The following is a 21,079-nucleotide window of genomic DNA, read 5'->3' as shown; positions in this document are numbered from 1 at the left end:
ATGCTTCTGTTGAGTGTTGCCAAAATGAATTATTCTTGAACTGTTGATTGGATGCATGTTTGTCTTATAGATTTTATTATTGTATATAGCTCTCTGCATATTTTTATCACAGCTAAATAATAAGCATGACTGAATAAATATACATTTTATTTCCTTTCAAGAAATGATTGTAAATATCTGACTCTAATCAGGTAGAAAAGGCTTATAGTTAGAGCTTATAGTAAGACACTGCTTGCAGGTGATCATGTTAATTGGGTATGGAGTAGTATCTAATACTCCATTTTATATAAATGGGTGGATGGATAGATAGATAGATAGATAGATAGATAGATAGATAGATAGATAGATAGATAGATAGTTCTGTGGACATGGCTAGGTGAGCATGACTAGGTGGGAGTAACCATGTGACTAGGTGGGCATGGCTTCTTATTCTTTTTTTTGCAACAGCCCTCCCCCTGTGCTCCATTTTGTTTACCTCCTGAGCCACAGGGATCTCTCCTGGGAGGCTGTTTTTGCTCCCAGGAGTGTTCCCTGAGGCCCAGAAAGCAAAAAAAAAAAAACCAGCATGAGGGGCATGCAGCACCTGCCCCCTCAGGGGCCCTTTTTGCCTCCTGGGCCTCAGGAAAAGCTCCTGGGTGAAGCAGTAAGAGTGAGGGGGATCCCGGCACAGCTGATTGTTGGAACAGCTGATCATCAGGAGAAAAAAAAGAAATACCGTAAGGAGTGACTGGACAGAGCAGGTAGGGGAGAATGCAGTCAATGATGTCACGCATGTGCAATAAGGACTGAGTGGGCAGGGAGGGGGGTGGGCAAAGAGGGGAAGGGCCAGCCAGGGGCACGATTTTTCCAGTTTTCCAAACTGTGCAGAATTGTAACAACCTATTCTATCAAACCAGTCCGAACCTGTAGAATCCCACCCCTAGATAGGTAGGTAGGTAGGTAGGTAGATAGGAACTACATCAGCTATTTCCAATCCTCTGATAGTTCCCCTGTGCTCTAGAATCCAGATATAGTTCCGTGGTTTTGAGATCATATCTGGCAGTTCTTTCAGAACCTTGGAGTAATCCATCTGGTGGTAGTAATTTAAACTTATTTAGGGTGGACAGATGCTCACTTACTATTTTCTTGTCTATTTTAACTTGTGTTTCTCATCTTTTTTTATGGTACTATTTTTGATAGGTTAGACTGTTTTTCCCTTTGTGAAAAAACAGATGCAAAAAATGAGTTAAATAGTTCTGCTTTTTCTCTGTTGCTGGTCACCTTTCTTGCCACTTTCTCTTAGTAGTAGACCAATCAATTCCTTGATTTTTTTTTCTTGCTTTTACTTGTTGAAGAAATCTTTTTTTTTTGTTGTTATTTTTTACTTTTGACGCAAGTCTTAGTTCATTTTGAGCCTGAGCTTTCCTCACTTCATCTTTGCAGGCTCGAGCTATTTGCTGATATTCTGCCTTAGTTATTTGCTCTTCTTTGTACTTTTTATACTTATCCTTTTTGTCTTTCAATTTATTAGGGAGTTCTTTGTGCAGCCCTGCTGGTTTCTTTTGAAAGCTGTTATTTTTCTTCTTCATTGGTATTGTGCTAGATTGGGCTTCTATAATTTCAGTTTTCAAAATTTCCCAAGCTCCTTGAGTTGTTTTCTCCTTGAGGATTCTTATTCATGGAACCCTTCCCAAGCTCTCTCTACGTTTATTGAAATTAGCTCTCTTAAAGTCCAAGACTTTAGTTTGACTTTGTTCTGTTGCTTGTGCTTGCATAATGTTGAATTCCAATATTGCATGATTATTCCCTCCCAAGGTTCCCTTCCAACATGATTATTTGCTTTATTTCTTTTACTTTTCTTGCCATTTATAGTGCCACTTTAATATCTTGAATATCTTTAAGATTTTTAACACAGCATGTTGAAACTACTCCCAAAATTGCATTATTCCCAAATTGCCTGAAAAATGCATATAGGCAGTTCAGACCATTTACAACTTCCAACAGCTATTCTGATCAGTCATCTTCAGTAATATCAATTCTTAGGTGATATTAAGTGTAATTAATATCGCCAGCCAGTATTTCATTTAATAAAAAAAGAAAACAAAAAAAATTTAAAAGGTTTTTTCAAATATAATGAGTGCTAAATATTGTATTTTAAGTAATTTCCACTGCATGAAATGTTCTTTCACTGATTAATGCAAATATAAACTTGCAACACAATATACTTTCATAGAAATTGGATATTAATAGAGCTTTCAGAATATCATAATGTTGACCGTTTGATTTTGGGAGAGTTTCTACTATTCACACAATCATTTGGCATCTTGGCTTGAACATTAGCAATAGTGTGAAAGATAAAATGACAATTTAGTTTAATTTCTGACATGAGAGAGTGGGTATTTTTTTAAACAACAGCATAGTTTAAAAAAATTGCCATGTTATCCAAGCAATATAATAGTTTATGTTGGCCAGACTCAATAGAAAGGAAATTTAAAACCAAGGATTTTATTTTCTCATGATTTGCTGTGATTGAAAATAAACACCAGCCAAGGTTTGAATATCATAACTATCTAAACATAATCTGCAGAGAAGTATTTCACTGTTGCATTGATAAAGTCCACACAATAATTTTTGTAGCTATACCATAGGTGCCCATAATAGTGTAATACCAAAGCATGAGTTTGTTATATTCCAAGTATTCTTTAAAAATTATCATTGATTCCTATTACCAGGTGTAGAATTCTACAGGTTTGCACCTATTCGCTAGAACCAGTTGTTAACATTATAAGCAGGTTGTTAGAAAAAACGGTTGTTGGATTTTAAAAGAGCTGATTTCAATAAACTCAGAGAGAACGGGAAAGATTCCATGGATGAAAATCCTAAAGGGGAAAACAACTCAAGAATCTTGGGAAACTCTAAAAAGTATGATCATAGAAGCCCAGACCAGCACAATACCACTGAGAAAGAAAAACAAGAATTCCAAGAAGAAACTAGCATGGTTACACAAAGATCTCTTTGGCAAATTGAAAGAAAAAAAGGACAAGTACAAAAAATGGAAAGAAGGACATACAACTAAGGCAGACTATCAGCAGATAGCCAGAATCTGCAAAGGTGACATCAGGATAGGAAAGACTCAGAATGAACAAAGACTTGCAACAAAAGCCAAAGATAATAAAAAAAGCTTCTTCCAACATATAAATAACAAGAAAAAAATCAAGGAAACAGTCAGTCCACTAGAGAGAAGATGGCAAGGAAGTAATAGGCAACAGAGAGAAAGCAGAATTGCTTAACTCATTCTTTGCCTCTGTCTTTGCGCAAAAAGAAACTATAGCTCAACCCACCAAAAACATAACTGTAAAAGACAGACCAGAAATAAAAGTTAAAATAAGCAAACAAAAATAGTAAGAAAACACCTGTCTGATCTTGATGAAAACAAATCACTGGGGCCTGATGGACTACATCCCAGAGTTTTAAAGGAGCAGAGGTATTTCAGAACCGCTGCACCACATCTTTCAAAAATCCTGGAACACCAAGGAACTACCAAAGGACTGGAAAAGAGCTGATGTAGTTCCCATCTTCAAAAAAGGGGAAAAAAAACAGACTCAGGAAACTATAGACCAATCAGCCTAACATCAATACCTGGGAAGATACTGGAAAAGATAATAAAAAAACACATCTAGAAACAAGTAAAGTAATAACTAGCAGTCAACATGGGTTTGTTAAAAACAGATCATGCCAAACCAATCTTATTTCATTCTTCAACACAGTGACTAAATTAGTAGACCAGAAAAATACTGTGGACATAATATATTTAGATTTCAGCAAGGCATTCAATAAAGTAGACCACAACCTACTTCTTAGTAAGCTGGAAAAAAGTGGAATAGATAGCACCCCCACTAGATGGATTCGCAACTGGCTGGCAAACCATACTCAACGAGTAGTCCTTAATGGGTCTAAGTCTGCATGGAGGGAAGTAAGCAGCGGGATGCCACAAGGTTCCGTCTTAGGCCCAGTACTCTTCAATATCTTCATTAACGACTTAGATGAGGGAATAGAAGGGGAACTTACCAAATTTGCAGATGATAAGCAAATTAAGCTGGCAGGAATAGCTAACACCCAAGAAGATAGGCTCAAGATCCAGATGGATCTTGACAGACTAGAACTCTGGGCCATATCTAATAAAATGAAATTCAATATAGAGTCCTACACTTAGGCAAGAAAAATCAAAAGTACACATATAGACTGGGTAAAACCAGGCTCAATAGCAGTAACTGTGAGAGCGATCTTGGAGTCTTAGTGGACAACCAGCTAAATATGAGCCAGCAGTGTGCAGCAGCAGCCAAAAAAGCTAATGCAATCCTAAATTGTATTAATAGAGGGATACAATCAAGATCAAGGGAAGTACTAATACCACTCTATAAAGTCTTAATAAGACCACACCTAGAGTACTGCATCCAGTTTTGTTCACCACATTATAAAAAAGATGTTGAGACTCTAGAAAAAGTACAGAGAAGAGCAACCAGGGTGATTAGGGGACTGGAGGCTAAAACATACAACGAAAGGTTGCAGGAACTGGGCTTGGCATGTCTAATAAAGAGAAGGACCAAGGGAGACATGATAGTGGTCTTCCAATATTTAAGCAGCTGCCACAGAGAGGAAGGTGTCAAGCTATTATCTAAAGCGCCTGTAAGTCAGAGAAGGAATAATGGATGGTAACTGAACAAGGAGAGATTTAACCTGGAAACAAGGAGAAACTTTCTGACAGTGAGAACAATCAACCAATGGAACAGCTTGCCCTCAGAAGTTGTGGCAGCACCATCAGTTGAGACCTTCAAGAAGAGATTGGACTGCCATTTGTCAGAAATAGTATAGGGTCTCCCACTTGGATGTGGGGTTGGACTAGATGACCTACAAGGTCCCTTCCAACTCTGATTATCTGTATCTAAAAAATTACTGGCCTAATCCTGTAAGGAAGGCAGGAAGGAAACATTCTGGAGTTACTTACAGAAACTGCCTCTCCATTAACTCTTATTACATTCTTGGCAGGACTAGACTTCCTGTCTCTGGAACTTCTCTGGAGTTTTTTTTCCTCCTTTGCTGGTACTTTGCTTGTGCAGAGTGACCATTCAAAGTTACAATGGTACTGAAAAAAGTGACTTATGACCATTTTTCAAACTTACGACTGTTGCAGCATCCCCACAGTCATGAGAGGCCAGGTGAGGAGATGTGTGCCTTGATATGAGTGATGTTGAGTTGGCCACGCCCAGCCAGTCACATGAACAGCAAGCCATGCCCACCAAATAAGCCACACCCACAGAACTGGTTATTAAAAAAATTGAATCCCACCCCTGCCTATTACCTATTGAGAACACGGATATATAGGCTTTTGTCTCTATGGAATGTATTTGAGAATATATCATTGGGGTCAAACGCTGAAACATATACTGTAAAATTGGTGGCTGTTCTGTTATGAAATATATATTATCTACTATTTCTTACGTATGTAAGCCAAGTAAAGAACATTTGTTCTTTTTGATGAAATTTGCTCCTATTGCTTCCATGAAAAGAGAAGACAATAAAAATGTATTCTCTTTACCATTTGACTTGTCTTACATATGTACATACAAAAATAGCAGATGAAATATATGTATATGTATATGTATATCTATATGTATATGTATATGTATATGTATAATGTTTCATCTGCTAAATCGGCCTGTGTAAGCTGACAATATTTGTAGGACCTGAACAGAAGCCAAACATTTTTTTTCTTTTTATCTTATTTTGGGGAGTGTGTGTGTGTGTGTGTGTGAGAGAGAGAGAGAGAGAGAGAGGGAGGGGCAGGGGGAGAGGGAGAGCGCAAATCGTTCTTATGAATAAAATAATTCAAAAATAAATTATAGGCTAGCTTTTCTACCTGTTTTTTCTCCCTGCCAGTTTAACATTATTCTTAGTAAACAATTTGAAGGGATCTTATTTGAATCAGCTTGTACTCAGCTGTTTTTTTTTACAATAACTTTTACTTTAATAAGCTGGTGCCCAGAGTTTGTGCCATGCTGCTTCAAAGAGATAGCAAAGCTATGAGTAAGATCAAAGCAAAATGGTCATGGGATCTTAACTATTTGACAGAAGAAGAAACAGAGAATTATAACAGCAGAGTTTCTATTTTTCCTGAAGAATGATTCACTTTGATTTCCTATAATAGTTTACTTCACTTCTTTAGCCAAAAATAAAATAAAATAAAATCCTTTTTCTTATGTATCAGAGTTTCTAAAAAAATATTTGAAGAATGATTTTTCTTTAATTGCCTTAACAGAATGTTCACACATGCTGGGGAACTACAGAACACTGATTCCCAGATAGAGCAGAAAGATTGATGGAGGGATGTCTGCCAAGTACATCCGAACAAGTTCTTTTTTCAATAACTTGAGGAAAAAAAGTTATATGGATCATTTTTCATTCTGAAAATCTACAAATTGAGGATACTTCTCCAATAATGCCATGTCACCAAGCTCATCTGTGAAAAGCTCATTCAACCTAACTTCAAGAGTTAAATATTCTTCTGTAATATCTAGAGGACACATAAATCGGATTTACATCTAAACTACACCAGGTTTTTGAAAATGTACTATATAGATTTGGTAAGTCTATACCCTCCCCCAGTGGTGGGATTCAATTTTTTTTTTTTTACTACTGGTAAAACTACTACTACTATGAACCTGGCTGGTGGGATTTAATGTTTTTTTACTACTGGTAAAACTACTACTACTAAGAGTGTGGCTGGTGGGAGTGGCAGGGGGAAGGATACTGTAAAATCTCTAGTCAGAGGTGGTATTTGCCAGTTTTTCAAACTACTCAAAATTTTCACTACCGGTTCTCCAGAACTGGTCAGAACCTGCTGAATATCATATCTGCCCTACTCCCATTTCTCTCTAACTGAATTATAAGCAGAGATGGAAAAGAATCCTCTCTCTTTAGCTGAACTAGCCCACCTATACAAGGATATGACATTACAGAAGCCTTACTAAAATTAAATTTAGGAACTATCACAGTTGTATGCAATGTGCAAAAACACAAAAAATACTGGAGTAAATAGACAAGCACCAAGAATTCCACAAAATAAACATAGTTAGAAACTAATGGTTCATGCATTTAGAAGCTATTTGTGTTATCTAAGAGCCAGTTTGGTGTAGTGGTGAAGGCATCAGGCTAGAAACCAGTAAATTGTGATTTCTAGTCCTACTTTAGGCACAAATAGCTGGATAACGTTGAACTTCTCTCACTGCTTCTCTCCCCTTTCCTCCCCCTTTCCCTTTCAGCCGTACAAGGCAGGCAATTGCAAACCACTTCTGAAATGTTGCCAAAAAAATCTGCAGGTTATTTGCAAGAGTCTATATTGACTCTGATGCATGCACACATGCATGTGCACACACGCACACATGCACACATGAGAGAGAGAGAGAGAGAGAGAGAGAGAGCAAAAATAAAGTGTTATCTATCATTAAGGCTACTATAAAGTTATAAAGTTCCACAAGACCAATTAGAATTTTCTGTATATCTCTGCTACAATCTAGTGGTCCTCAATATCTGAAGACTTTTGAATTTTATGGTAGGCTTCCTAGCCCTATAGTAGTCCCACATTAAGGGGAAGAAAGCATTATCTAAAATAAGTCTAAAGTTTCTTTATGATTCCTCTGATGAGATCTACACAGTATGATTGAACTTCTAGCATAGCTCTTTTCCTCCAGAAAGTACACAAATTCCATAATAATACTCACTGGAGAGTATTATCTTCCAGAAAGCCAACTTTCCTTTCAGCAAAATAACACTCAGTAGAATGGAAATACTACTCAGCAGACCAGAGACCCTGGTAAGTTGGACACTGTCTTATTTTTGCCATGTGTTATGCTCTGCTTCCTTGCTGATGTTCTTTAAGTATAAAAATGTTTTCTTAGGAAAGGCAGGATACCAAATTATCTACAAATAGATTATATTTAAAGAAAGACATTTCATTTCATAGAGAAGGACTTTTTCTCTCTCCAGAAATACCACTTTCTGTTTCAGGCTTTGCTTTTTTGCATTGGAAATTGATTAGCTTTTTATAGGACCATGAATTAAGCAGAATTACATTTCAGTAGTTTAGAATTTGCATCCCCTAATTGTATTTTAGCAAATTAATTCCCTTTAATTTGCTATTCAGCCTAAGAGTAGAACCTTCACCATGTAGTGTTCTTGATCAGAGTTTAGAGAAGCAACTGTCACTTTAAGATGAATATTCTGCATACCTAAAGGTGAAAGAATAATGAGTCCTTGGTCCTCAATGTTTTTAAAAAAAAAACTTAAATTGAGGAAACCTCTCTTTGGGCTTTTGTATTTATTCACTTTTGCCCTTTTTAATGAAAAATATAATTCCATTAATAAAGTATCTCCTTTCCAAGATGATCTTCCATTCTTCCCATATTTTTCACCCTTTTTTCCCAAAAAATATTATAATAGGAGAAATAAATTTCAGGGAACCATTTTATTGGAGATATTTACTGAGCAGGCATACGGAAGCCATTAAGAATAATTTTCTGAATTGAGAATGGAGTTGGACCTGCAGTTAGATTAGATAGGATTTAATAGATAATCAGAGTTGGAAGGGATCGTGTAGGTAATCTAATTCAACCTCCCACCCAAGCGGGAGACCCTACACCATTTCTGACAAATGGCAGTCCAATCTCTTCTTGAAAGTCTCAAGTGATGGTGCTCCCACAACTTCCGAGGGCAAGCTGGTCCATTGGTTGATTGTTCTCACTGTCAGAAAGATAGGTAGAAAAATAAATGGTTATCCATAAAGTTAACAGGTCAAAGATGTATTTTTATCCATACCAATCTTATTAAGTCACCAACAAATTATTTGGTTCTATTTTGCAACTGGTATAGAAACATTGTTTATAAAAATGTCAGTGTCTGAATTCACATCACTCTAAGACAGTGGTCACCAACCAGTGGGCCGTGACCCATTGTTGGGCCTTGAGAAAATCTCACCCCCAGAGCACCCCCCCCAAAGCAATTAATCCAGGCTGTGCAGAAACAAAAGGCTGCTCAGCCCACATGGCCCACAGGACCCCTCCTTGTCCACTCACTCCTTACCCGGAAAACTTGTCTGCTAAGTTGCTATTTTTCCTTTTTCCGACCATCATCTGTTCTGCTGTGCCGGGAGATTTAGATTAGCTAGGAAACAGGAAATGGTTGGATTTCTTGCTTTCTAGCTAAGCACAGCCAAACCTTCCTTATGACTGAAGGTTTGCTTGCAAGCAAATTCAGTGCAGACTCACGGCAAGCAAATTTGAGAGACTGAGCTAGCCGATGGCAGATAGATAGATCACTGAATGATTCTGTGAGCAACTCAACCTGCCTGCTTTGCCTGATTTTGGATAAAAGTTGCTTTTTTAATAAAAAATTCAATATTTACATACATGGTGTGTTGTGAGTTAATTTTACGAGTTTGCTTGCAAGCAAATTTTATGTAACAGACTGAGCTAGCCAATGGCATTATAGATAGATTTCTGAATGAATCTGTGATTCTATGAGCAACTCAATCTGCCTGCCTGGTTTTGGGTAAAAGTTAATCTTTTTTTAAATAAAAAATTCAACATTTACATACATGGTGTGTTGTGAGTTAATTTTATGAGTTTGCTTGAAAGCAAATTTTATGTGACAGACTGAGCTAGCCAATGGCAGATAGATAGATTTCTGAATGAATCTGTGATTCTGTGAGCAACTCAATCTGCCCGCCTGCTTTGCCTGATTTTGGGTAAAAGTTGCTCTTTTTTATAAAAAAACAATATTTATATAAATATTTATCATATTTACATACAAGCCATGCCCAGCCAGTCACATGACCACCAAGCCATACCCACAACTTAGGCCATGCCCACAGAACTGTGGTCCCTGAGATGTAAAATTATGAGATTGGTGGTCCCTGAGGTCCAAAAGCAATGGCAATCCCTGCTCTATGATACAACACAATTTATGCTGTTTATGTTTTGTAAAGAGAGGTCAGTAATTTTAGTTTAAAAAACAATGTTGATTGTTTCTTGAATGCATCCAGCTTAGTTCTACAAAGGTTTTGTAATTTCATCAAGACCTGTAAGTAACTCACACATTTGCAAGAAAAAGACAACCAAACAAATCATGTTATAGTATCATGCATGAACACAATACCTTTGCAGAGCTCAGTTTAGCCAGAGAATAAAGTAGAAATGATATATGTGATGATGTGAAGTATTTTATAATAGACTGAAGTTTGCCTATTAGAGTTAAGTTTAGGATGGACCTGATTAAGTAACATGTTTCAGGAGGCACCCTTAGGTGGTAGTAGATGTAAAACAGGAACTTTTATATAAATGCTGTATTGCTTTCTGCTTGTTTGGCTTTCATGTTTTGAAATCCAAGGAAAATCCAACAAGAAATGAAAATGGTATTAACTGTGCAAAGTCCTGCCCTGTTGTATATGTATATATTTGCAAAATATAGATATATCAAAGCGGTAGTGTTTTGAATGTGGGGCAAGAACTGCTATTAAACTTCCCTGCAGACTTTACTGCCATTATTGGATTGCAGAATTGCAGATTATCACTAAAAAGCAGCAAAGTGTTGTTGTTTTTATACTTTTTCTGGTATCTAGTGATAACTTTGCAATGTACCTATTTGTACAAAAGGTAACTACTAGAACTGAGGACATGAACAGGACTTAGGACATAAACAATATGTAGTAAGCATATCTGTCTGTCTGTCTATCTATCTATCTATCTATCTATCTATCTATCTATCTATCTATCATCTGTGTATCTATTTGTCTCCCTCCCTCCCTCTCTTTCAATTTCACACACACACACACACACACACACACACACACACACACACACACACACGCCTGATGCAAACAACATTTAAGATTGATTGTTTGGAATTAACCATGTTCTGTTTAGCTACAATTTAGTTAGTTCTGTTCTTGTTTAACTACAGTTAAATAAACTTAGTGTGGTACAATGTATGAGTCAACCAGGCCAATGACTTTCAAAATTCCAATCATTGATAACACTCTGTGCTTTACAATATTATAAATTATAATTTAATAACTCATTATTACACTAATAAAAAATAATAAGAGAGAGGATATGACTTCATTACTAATAAATGAACATAAAGAATAAATTGAACTTTCTTTTTGGAAAACAATTCTTTCAGCCACCATATAATATATGGTATAAGTTATTCAGGGGCTATAGAGCAGATTCAGCTATATTGCAATACATGGAGAACAAATACCTTGAGCTTCCCAGACTTATTGGGAAGGTAGTTCATTTTGTCTCTCTCTTATTGTAAAAAGATATCATATTTTTCTAACATATTTTGCTCAGCACATTCTTCACACATCCTCTCTCCCTAGGAAAGAGACTCCTGGGTACCACTGAACAACTGCCAGTTGTTGAATTGTTTAAGGACAACTTCAGCAGGAGCCTTGGGCCTCACCAAGTGCCATTCATTCAGCTGTATAAGGGATCCAAGTCATGTGGAGATAACAGGATCAGAACTATACCCCCTGCCATATTTCACAGCAGTGTTCTTAGATCAATACCAAATAAACTCTATTCACTTCATCATTTTCATTTGTTTTCTTTTGGTTTATGAATGTTTCAGCACTTCAGTCAAATAAAAAGATAAATTACTATTCCAGACCAAATCATTTCAAAAGGGAGCAACAGCTGAAACCATACCAGAGTTCCATTTTCATTTTTAATTGTATAGGTAGATCTTAGAAATGCCATGGGACCATGAAGTCCATTTCTATAAGGAACAATCATTACAAATTAATTATGTAAAGACATAGGTCAAGAATTTTGCAGGGGGCTTCAAGAAAATCAGAGTCTCAAAGGACATCAAACAGAGCAAATTCTTCATTTAGTATTTGGGTTTCATGCTAGGAAAGCAAATAATCATGTCAATTTTCTTCCCCTTCCCTCTGCTTTGAAACTTTTAGAAGGCAAGATGCTGGCACAATCCTATATAGCATTCAGATAATTCATTAATCACGAGAAATGAGAGGGGGGGTTGAAATAAAGCTTTTGAAGGAAGTTATTCCAGGTAGCTAAGTATTGCCTAACCCTGCTCTACATTTGGAGGCTGAGGAAATGAGCCTCAAAAGGAAATGAGAGCAGAACTATATGTGTTCAGATATGTTTAAAAGCTTATTTTCAACCTCAAAGTTTGATACAGTACTTCTTATCCTGACAGATAAATATCAATTCTCTTGGAAACATCAAATAAAAGACAAATTACCAAAATTGGCATTTTCAAGTGAGATGCTGGTGTCTTTGATATAGGATCAGGCAATGGAGTTTCTCCAACAAAGGATTCTTAATAGAGAATAACAAAAAGAATCTAAAAGCTTGAAGCTCAAGGGGGTCGCAGCAAATTTTTATATTAAATCAACACAATATTTGGACAATCTTGCAAACAATAAATTTTGGAGAGCCTTCACATTTCTACAGTTTAATATCTCTCTATCAGCTATATTGGAATACCATAAAACCCCCTACGAGAAAAAGCTTTTTCCTTGAAAATAGGGGAGTAGTTAATCAGAGGACCAGATTTTGTTGCATCGTAACTTTAAGAAAACAGCCATAATGAGTTATTATCATTGGCCCATTTCCAGATCAGACAGAAGAATCACCGGAAAGTTTTCATTTGTATCCTGTAGAATTTATAGACTAAAAGAACAGTTAAGAAAGATTAACTTTACGGAAATATCCAGCAATAGTTATGTAGGAAAAAGGGGCTGAAATATAATTTAGGTTCAGAGCAATAAGATAACATTCAGAAACATAGATCGTAGAGTTGGAAGGGAACTTGGACGTCTTCTAGTAGTCAAACCCTCTGCTCGAAAAGGAGACACTATACAATTTCAGATCAACAGATGCCCCCCAAATCCAGTGGAGTCTAAGAATGGCATGGAAATACAGCACAAACAGACTTATAAGATACAATTATATCTAATGTCAATTAAAGTAATTGTGGCCTTCTTTGGAGTTGGTTTGTGTCAAGCCTTACCATGCTTGCCAAGAACTGTATTGACCTCCACAATGTTGAGAAGGTTCTCTTTGCTGTGGTGTCTCTGATGTCTCTTTGTCACTGGTGGATGACGTTGTCTGAAAGCGACTGCTGAGGAGTGATGATTCACCAAGAGATGCTGCAGACCTGTGGAGCAGAAGGAGAGTGCAACTAGCAAACATTTGTTTAATTAAAAGACATTAATGTACCTAATTAAAGGTGGATGCTGATGTGGAAGGATTGGGGTTTGTGTGGGCAGAAGGCGGTTATTATGGAATTATTTAGGTAGTGTTGGAAATGGATATTCTCAGCGCTACCTTCATGAGGGGTTACTCAGAGTTGCCTCATTTTTTGTTGTGGATCTTGCTGGAGAGTGCTTCCAATAAACAAACTGAGTTTGGGTGACTTTGTTTCCTGTGTTCATATCTACCAGACCTGGCCAGGACATTGAAAGAAATGACTCCATTTTACATTTATATATTGTGGTTGTGATGGCAGAAGGCACGGCAATGGAGGCTTTCTCTGCTTTGGAGGAAGAGGAAGTGTTGGAAGAGGTGGACGAACAGAGGCCTAAGGATGAGAAGGAAGAACAGGAAGTGCCACAGCCAGTGGTATGCCCAAAGGTCTGAGACAGCCATTAGGCCCCTGTAAAAGTAGTACAGGGATTGGGGCCTCTGAGTAGTCCAGAGGTGGAAGAGTCTATGTCTGGTGGGAGTCACTGGCAACATTGGCGTGAATGACTCTGGTGGAAGATGAAAGTGAGTGGAGTTATTCCACCCAAGCCAGGAGCAGCACCTTGGACATATTGAGGGAGAGGTTTGGAGAAGCTAGCATTATAGACAAGCAAGCCTCAGAAAGGGAGGCTTTACAATATCCAAAAAGTAGGTACCGAGGTGATGGTACAAGGTCAGGGCAGACAGCCAGTGGCAATCCAGGGATATTGGGAACACATCTCCATCGATCACAGGATTCATCATTGGTGGAATTTGTTGCTCCAGGAAAGGGGAGAAATAGACCACCACCAACTGTTGGAGGTTCTAGGCCTAGACCTGGAATTGGTTTGGGATTATCTGGGCCAATGGGGCAGTGGTCTTCCCAGGCCCATTGGGTTCCACCCCCTGTACAAGTAACTTTTGATAGGAACCCTGATAGAGTTCCACTATTTATGAGTCAGGTAATCAGTTATTTAGACTTGTACACTGGGTTCTATCCTTCTCAGTGGGAATGGTTGTAGCAATTACTCAAGTCCTGGAAGGAGAGGCTGCTAAGTGGGTGGCTGAATTGTATAATGAAAAAGCGAGAATGTTGGCAGATGTTGGACTCTTTCTCGAGGCGCTTAGGTCGCAATTTGAGCATGGGTCTAGAGTCCAGTGAGTTGAAGCAGAAATTACCAAATTGAAACAAGGAGGACAAGCTGTGAAGGATTATGTGATGGAGCTCAGAAGGTTGCCTGGTAAGTTGAGGGTGCAACTGGAATGACTGCTGGTGCACCAGTTTTGAACCGGTTTGGACAAAGAACTCCGACAAGCATGTATATACCGAGAGTCACCACCTAGGTTAGTAGAATGGTACCAAATAACTGTGGAGTTGGAAACTGGGGGGCGCTGGTGTTTGGAAATTCCCAACAGTGGGTGTTAGACCATAACTGTCTCACCTAGGCCCTGGTCAGGCCAATCCTGATGTGGCACCTTCAACATCAGGAGTGAGACAAATGAGGCTAGGGTTGCAATGCTTTCAGTGTCGTATGTGGGGTCATCGAGTGGCAGAATGTACAGCCCCACTGCCACAACCAGCAGCAGACAGACCAGTTTCTGGAACACGAGGAAGTAGAAGAGGAAGACCGATTGAAATGGGGTGAATACCAGAGGGGTCCAGAGGAGCAAAGCAACTAACACCATGGATGAGCTGATTGGAGTCCATATCTCAGCTAGACTCCAGTGTGAGTTGAGCAGTTCCAGTAACAGAGGCGGATAGTGGGAACGACAGTGCTGAAGATCCAATGGTAAGCAACCCTATATTCAGTGGTGGAATTCAAATAATTAACAATCGGTTCTCTGCCCTAATGATTTCTTCCAACAATCAGTTCACCAAACTGCTCAGGAAGTTAACAACCAGTTCTCCCGAATTCCGATGGCTGAATCCCATCACTGCCTATACATCTGTTTATAGTTCCTGTGCTTATCAGGAATCTACAAATGGCTCAAGGGTATCCTGTTGGGGCCCTAATTGACTCAGGGTGCACTCGGTACCTTATAAGCCAAAATGTGGTAGAAAAAGTGGGGTTGCAGATGGTACCTTGGAGACAGTCTATATGGGTAAAGCAGGTGGATGGTTTGACTCTTGAAGGGGTGCCAGCAACCCATGTTACAGAACTGGTGAGACTTGATATGGTTGATCATTGGGAACTGATCAGATTTGTAGTTGTAGTAAAAATGACTGAATCTATAATATTATGTTTATCATGGTTGGATAAATGGGGTCCAACAATATGGAGGGCAGGGGATTGCCGATGATTATGTTTGGCTATGGGACCTGAACTGCCTCCCCATGAAATGTCTGAGACAATTTGGTGGCCTGGGATGAAAACTGATATTGAAAATTATGTGAAATGTTGTTCCATTTGTGCTACTGCAAACCAGGAAAACCCACTGGGTTGTTACAGTCAGTGGCTAATCCTAGTTAACCATGGCAAGAAATAGCAATGGATTTTAAAGTTGAATTGCCAGAAAGTAATGGGCATACAGTGATGTGCACAGTCCTCAATTTATTTTCAAAGCAGGCCCATTTTATTCCATGTTTGGGACTACCGTCTGACAAACATTTAGCTAGATTACTTATTAACCATGTATATTGACTCTATGGGGTACCTCATCAGATTATATCTGACAGGGGGTTCAGTTCACCACACAGTTCTGGAAGGATTTTATTTGTCTAATAGGGTCTACACAAGACAACTACAATGATCTAATATATATCGATTTTACAGAAGACAATGTTGAAAAAGCACTATGCAATCAAAAACCATCATTATCTGTTGGAACGGATGGAATATGTGCCTACTTCTTAAAAAAGCTATCCACTGCCATAGCCGAACCTCTAAGCATAATCTTTGAAAAATCTTTCAGGACCAGCTCCTTGCCAAAACTATGGTCACAAGCCACTGTCATCCCCATCTTCAAAAAGGGAGACTCCAGCCTACTTGAAAATTATAGACCAATCTCCTTATGCTGTGTCACCTGTAAAGTCATGGACTAAATTATTAACCAATCCATCATCCTCCACCTAGAGACAAACAACTACTGTCTAATAAACAATTTGGTTTTAGGAAAAAACTATCATGTAATCTGCAACTCTTACACTGAAAAAATGTATGGACTACACAACTCAATCAGGGCAAACCAATAGATGGAATCTACATAGACTTCTGTAAAGCCTTTGATTCAGTGGTACATGGCAAACTACTACTAAAACTAAAATCTTATGGTATCTCTGGACATCTGCATAACTGGATAGAAGCATTCCTGTCAAACAGACAACAAAATGTCAAAATTTAGAGTATCCTATCAAATTCTATACCTGTCAACAGTGGTGTCCCCCAAGGCAGTGTTCTAGGACCAACTCTTTTCATACTCTACATAAATGACCTCTGTGATCATATTAAGAGCAACTGCGTTCTCTTCGCTGATGATGTAAAGCTATTCAACACCACAGACAATACTGCTACCTTTCAAAAAGACCTTGACTATGTATCAGAATGGTCAAACAAGTGGCAATTTCAAATCTCAACAAATAAATGCTCTGTCTTACATATTGGCAAAAAAGAACCTCAGAAAATAAAAAATAGGTTGAATAGTCAAGGATGATGATCCAAACTCTGTCAAGGATCTTGGAGTACTCATCTCTAATGATCTAAGTGCTAGAGCCCACTGTAACTACATAGACAAAAAGACATTAAGAGTTGTTAACTCAATCTTACATAGCTTTTTCTCTGGTAATATTACACTACTAACTAGAGCATACAAAACATTTGCTAGACCAATAGTCGAATACAGCTCATCAGTTTGGAACCCACATTATGTATCTGATATTAACACAGTTGAGAAAGTCCAGAAATATTTCACAAGAAGAGTTCTCCACTCCTTTTTTTTCCTTCCCTCTCTTCCCATTTTTTTTCTTAATCAAACTTTTTAGTCCATTAAAGATGGCTTCTTCCTTTTCTTCTTCTCCTTCTCCTTCTTCCTCAAGTATTTGCTGGTACGTAGAAACTACCATTTCTAAAAAGTGGAAGACCGCTCCCAAAGAATCCTTGCCATTTTGTTCTCTTTCTTTTAATTTTTCATATTCCATTTTTAGTTCATCCACAGATGGTGCCATTGTAAATTTTTAAAAACAACCCAGATGTTTTCAATCTTAAAGTAATTTCCAAATGTCAAAGTTATCAAACAATCCAAACAAAGAAAAATTATTTCCTCTTCTTCTCTTTACAATTTTTTCTCCGGGGCAAAATCTCAAATATATTTCAAAAGCCGTATTACAGTTAATTGATAGTCTTATAATCTTCAAGGTGTCTCCTCCAACAAATTTTTAAAGGTTTTTTTTTTTAGTCCTCTCCTTCCCACTTGTAACAAAGAGCTTATTTTTACCTTTAAAAAGCAGGTTTTTCTGTGCTCATTTGCTTTCTCCGTAAGGAAGGGGAGTGAACTTTCCTTCAGCACTTTTGCCGCTGTAACAACTTCTTTTGGAAACAAATGTATCAATCCGAAAGTCAGGTTTTCAGGGTATTTTAAAAGTAACTTAATGTCCCGGCTCAGCCAAGAAAACTTCTCCTTCTGGCTCTTCCTCCTGCACAGTCTTATCCGGTTGAAGATTCCTTTGTGGCTGCCATTTCTGACAGCCGCTCCACCGCCTCAGGAAAAAGGAGTCTAGCCAGCTGGGGAAAGGGGGTGTGATATCCCGGATCTCCTCTGTCTTCTGCTACCCTTTCAGGGTAGCGACAAACCCCAAATCAAGTTGGATCGGGGGTACCTCAGCAGCAAGCACAGTAGGGACCTACAGAGAAGCGGATTCCTGCCGCCACCAAAGCCTTGCAACCGGAAGTCCAACCTTGCAACCAGAAGTCTTTTTCTCTGGTAATATTACACTAATAACTAGAGCATATAAAACATTTGCTAGACCAATACTCGAATACAGCTCATCAGTCTGGAACCCACATTATGTATCTGATATTAACACAGTTGAGAAAGTCCAGAAATATTTCACAAGAAGAGTTCTCCACTCCTCTACTTGTTGCAGAATACCTTATGCCACCAGACTTGAAATTCTAAAACTAGAAAACGTAGAACTATGCTGGCTTCGGTCCAATCTAAATATAGTATATAAAATCATACATTGCAATGTCCTACCTGTCAATGAATACTTCAGCTTCAACCATAACAGTACAAGAGCACACAATAGATATAAACTCAAGGTAAACTGCACCAAACTTGATTGCAGGAAATACGACTTCAGCAACAGAGTGGTCAGTATCTGGAATACTCTACCTGACTCTGTGGTTTCTTCCCCAAACCCCAAAAACTTTAACCTTAGACTGTCTACTATTGACATCACCCCTTTCCTAAGAGGTCTGTAGGGAGCATGCATAAGCGCACCAATGTGCCTACCATCCCTGTCCTATTGTTTCTTTTAAAAAAAATTTCTTATATGTATTCATGTATTCATAACTATGTTTTTACTTATACCTATTATCATGTAAGCAATTGACAAACTAAATAAATAAATAAATAAATAAGGTTTAAGCATGATGTACCACCCAAGTACTAATGGAGCAGCAGAAAGAGTGAACGCATCTGAGGAACTTTATCTGAGATGTTATGTCTCTTATCAGTAGACAAATTGGGCAAGTGTCCTCCCATTTGCAGAGGTGGCATATAACAATGCAGTGCACCAGAGTACAGTGTTTAGTCTGTTTAAGGTTGTGTATGGAACAGATCTAGTACCAATACCAGAATGGCCTTAGATGCCGAAGGTACAAGGTACATTAAAGGAGTGGTTGGAGAGTATTCAAAGTACCAGGGTGGTAGTAAAGCAGGCATTAGAAAATGCTGTCAATGTGTACAAGGCAAGGGAAATAAACATAGGGTAGAAGGAAAGCCATTCAATATAGGAGATTATGTGTATCTTTCTACTAAATATCTAAAAAGTACAGTGCTGTGTAAGAAGATGGGTCCTAAATATGTCGGACCATTTCCTATAAGAATCGTAAATCTTGCAACAGTTGAACTTAAATTGCCTCCTTTATTAGGAACGATTCACCCTGTGTTTCATAGTAGCCTTCTAAAGCCAATAGACCAGAAGTATTTTCCACAGGGACAGATCCCACCTGGACCCATTAAAGACAATCATTATGAGATTGATAAAATTCTAGATTCATGGCAAAAGCGAGGCTTTGTACAATATCTAGTAAAATGGAAAGGGTACCCTCTAAGTGAGGCATCATGGGTGACGGAGACAGATTTACAAGCTCCATATTTACTCAGGAAATTTCACACCTGATATCCCACAAAAGAGGGAGGACCATTGTGCCAAAATAATGGATAAAAGATATGCTCATTTATTTGATTGTATTCATTTTAGATGAATCCTTGGTAGCGTTGTCTGCATGTCGAGCCTCACCATGCTCACCAAGAACTGTATTGATCTCCACGTTGCTGAGAGGTTACTCTTTATCGCAGTCTCTCTGATATCTCTCTGTAGCTGGTGGATGACATTGTCTGGAAGCAACTGCTAAGGAATGGTGTCTCTGATGTTTCTCTGTTGCTGGTGGATGACTTGTCTGGAAGCGACTGCCGAGGAGTGATGTCACTGGGACACACTGCGGACCTACAGAAGCAGAGGAAGAGTGCAACTAGCAAACATTTTTTTTTTAATTAAAAGACCTTAATGTGCATAATTAAAGGTGGAGGCTGATGTGAGCAGGTTGGGGTTTGTGCGGGTGGAAGGTGGTTATTTTGGGGTTATTCAGGTAGTGCTGGGAAGCAGATATTCTCAGTGCTACCTTCACGAGGGCTTACTCGGTGTTTATGAGTTGCCCCTTTCTTTGTTGTGGATCTTGTTGGAGATTGCTTCCGATAAACAAACTGAGTTTGAGTGACTTCATTTCCTATGTTCCTATCTACCAGACCTGGCCAAGACATTGAAAGTTTGGTTAATCCAAGGGTCTTCAAACTTGGCAAGTTTAAGACTTGTGGACTTCATCTCCCAGAATTCTTGAGCTAACATGACTGGAGAAGGAGTTCTGGCAGTTGAAGTCTGCAAGTCTTAAAGCTGTCAAGTTTGAAGACCCCTGAGTTAATTTTTTGGGGTAACACCTAAGCAGAAAAAACAGCCTACTGTTATATATTTTATGTAACGTGTATTACATACTCATTTCATACAGATGGGTAAATCAGTACATTTGATGTTAAGTAATTGGTTTGTTTTAAGCACTATTTAATAAGACTGGTTCAGACATAATGTTTCAGAAATTCCAACAAGAGATCCACAGGTCATAGCAAATCCAAACCTGAGCCAAGTATGCAATGGCTTAAGGCAAACAAATATGCTGATTCCAACTTTTTCAAAACAAAATATATGTTTACCAATAGCAACAAACTATCTTCCATAACATCCCTTGTAACATCCCACTCAGGTCAATTCTACTTCCTATAGCCTTTATTTTTGGTTCTTCTGATTCAGGTCTCAACTGTTTTCCAGCACAAACTTCTGAGACGAATCCCAGAAGGCCAGGTTGGCCAGGCCAAATTTGCCTGAAGACAAAACTGGAAGTTTTAACTAACAGGTCAAAGTGTCAGAGCTATTGGTGTGCTAGAGAGATTGATACATTTTCAACACAGAGATGAAATAGTGGGAAACAAAAACTAGAAAAGTAACTTGGAGTAGTGAATTAGCAGCAGAGAAAAGAATGAAAGAACTCTTTGCCCTGACTTTTCAGTTTATGCAAAGT

The 21,079-nt window shown here is 38.3% G+C and overlaps 1 long non-coding RNA gene across 2 annotated transcripts in view; it reads left to right on the top strand.

Annotated features, from left to right (window-relative positions):
• Positions 1-11,560, top strand: part of LOC148126964 (uncharacterized) — a 45,844-nt gene extending 34,284 nt beyond the window's left edge. Inside the window, exons 2-4 of one of the 2 annotated variants that reach the window (XR_015741437.1) lie at positions 6,296-6,620; positions 7,778-7,849; positions 11,417-11,560. This is a non-coding gene — a long non-coding RNA (uncharacterized LOC148126964). Of the gene's footprint in view, positions 1-6,295; positions 6,621-7,727; positions 7,850-11,416 lie in introns of those variants that run through there. The other variant, XR_015741438.1, reaches the window with a different exon arrangement.
• The last annotated feature ends 9,519 nt before the right edge of the window (positions 11,561-21,079 follow it).

The sequence above is a fragment of the Pseudonaja textilis genome, chromosome 2, assembly GCF_049901715.1.
Source record: "Pseudonaja textilis isolate UNSWEBS1 chromosome 2, rPseTex1.2, whole genome shotgun sequence".
NCBI classification, from domain to species: domain Eukaryota; kingdom Metazoa; phylum Chordata; class Lepidosauria; order Squamata; family Elapidae; genus Pseudonaja; species Pseudonaja textilis.
Note: the sequence above shows the minus strand (reverse complement) of the source record. Positions and strands in the feature narration are given on the sequence as shown.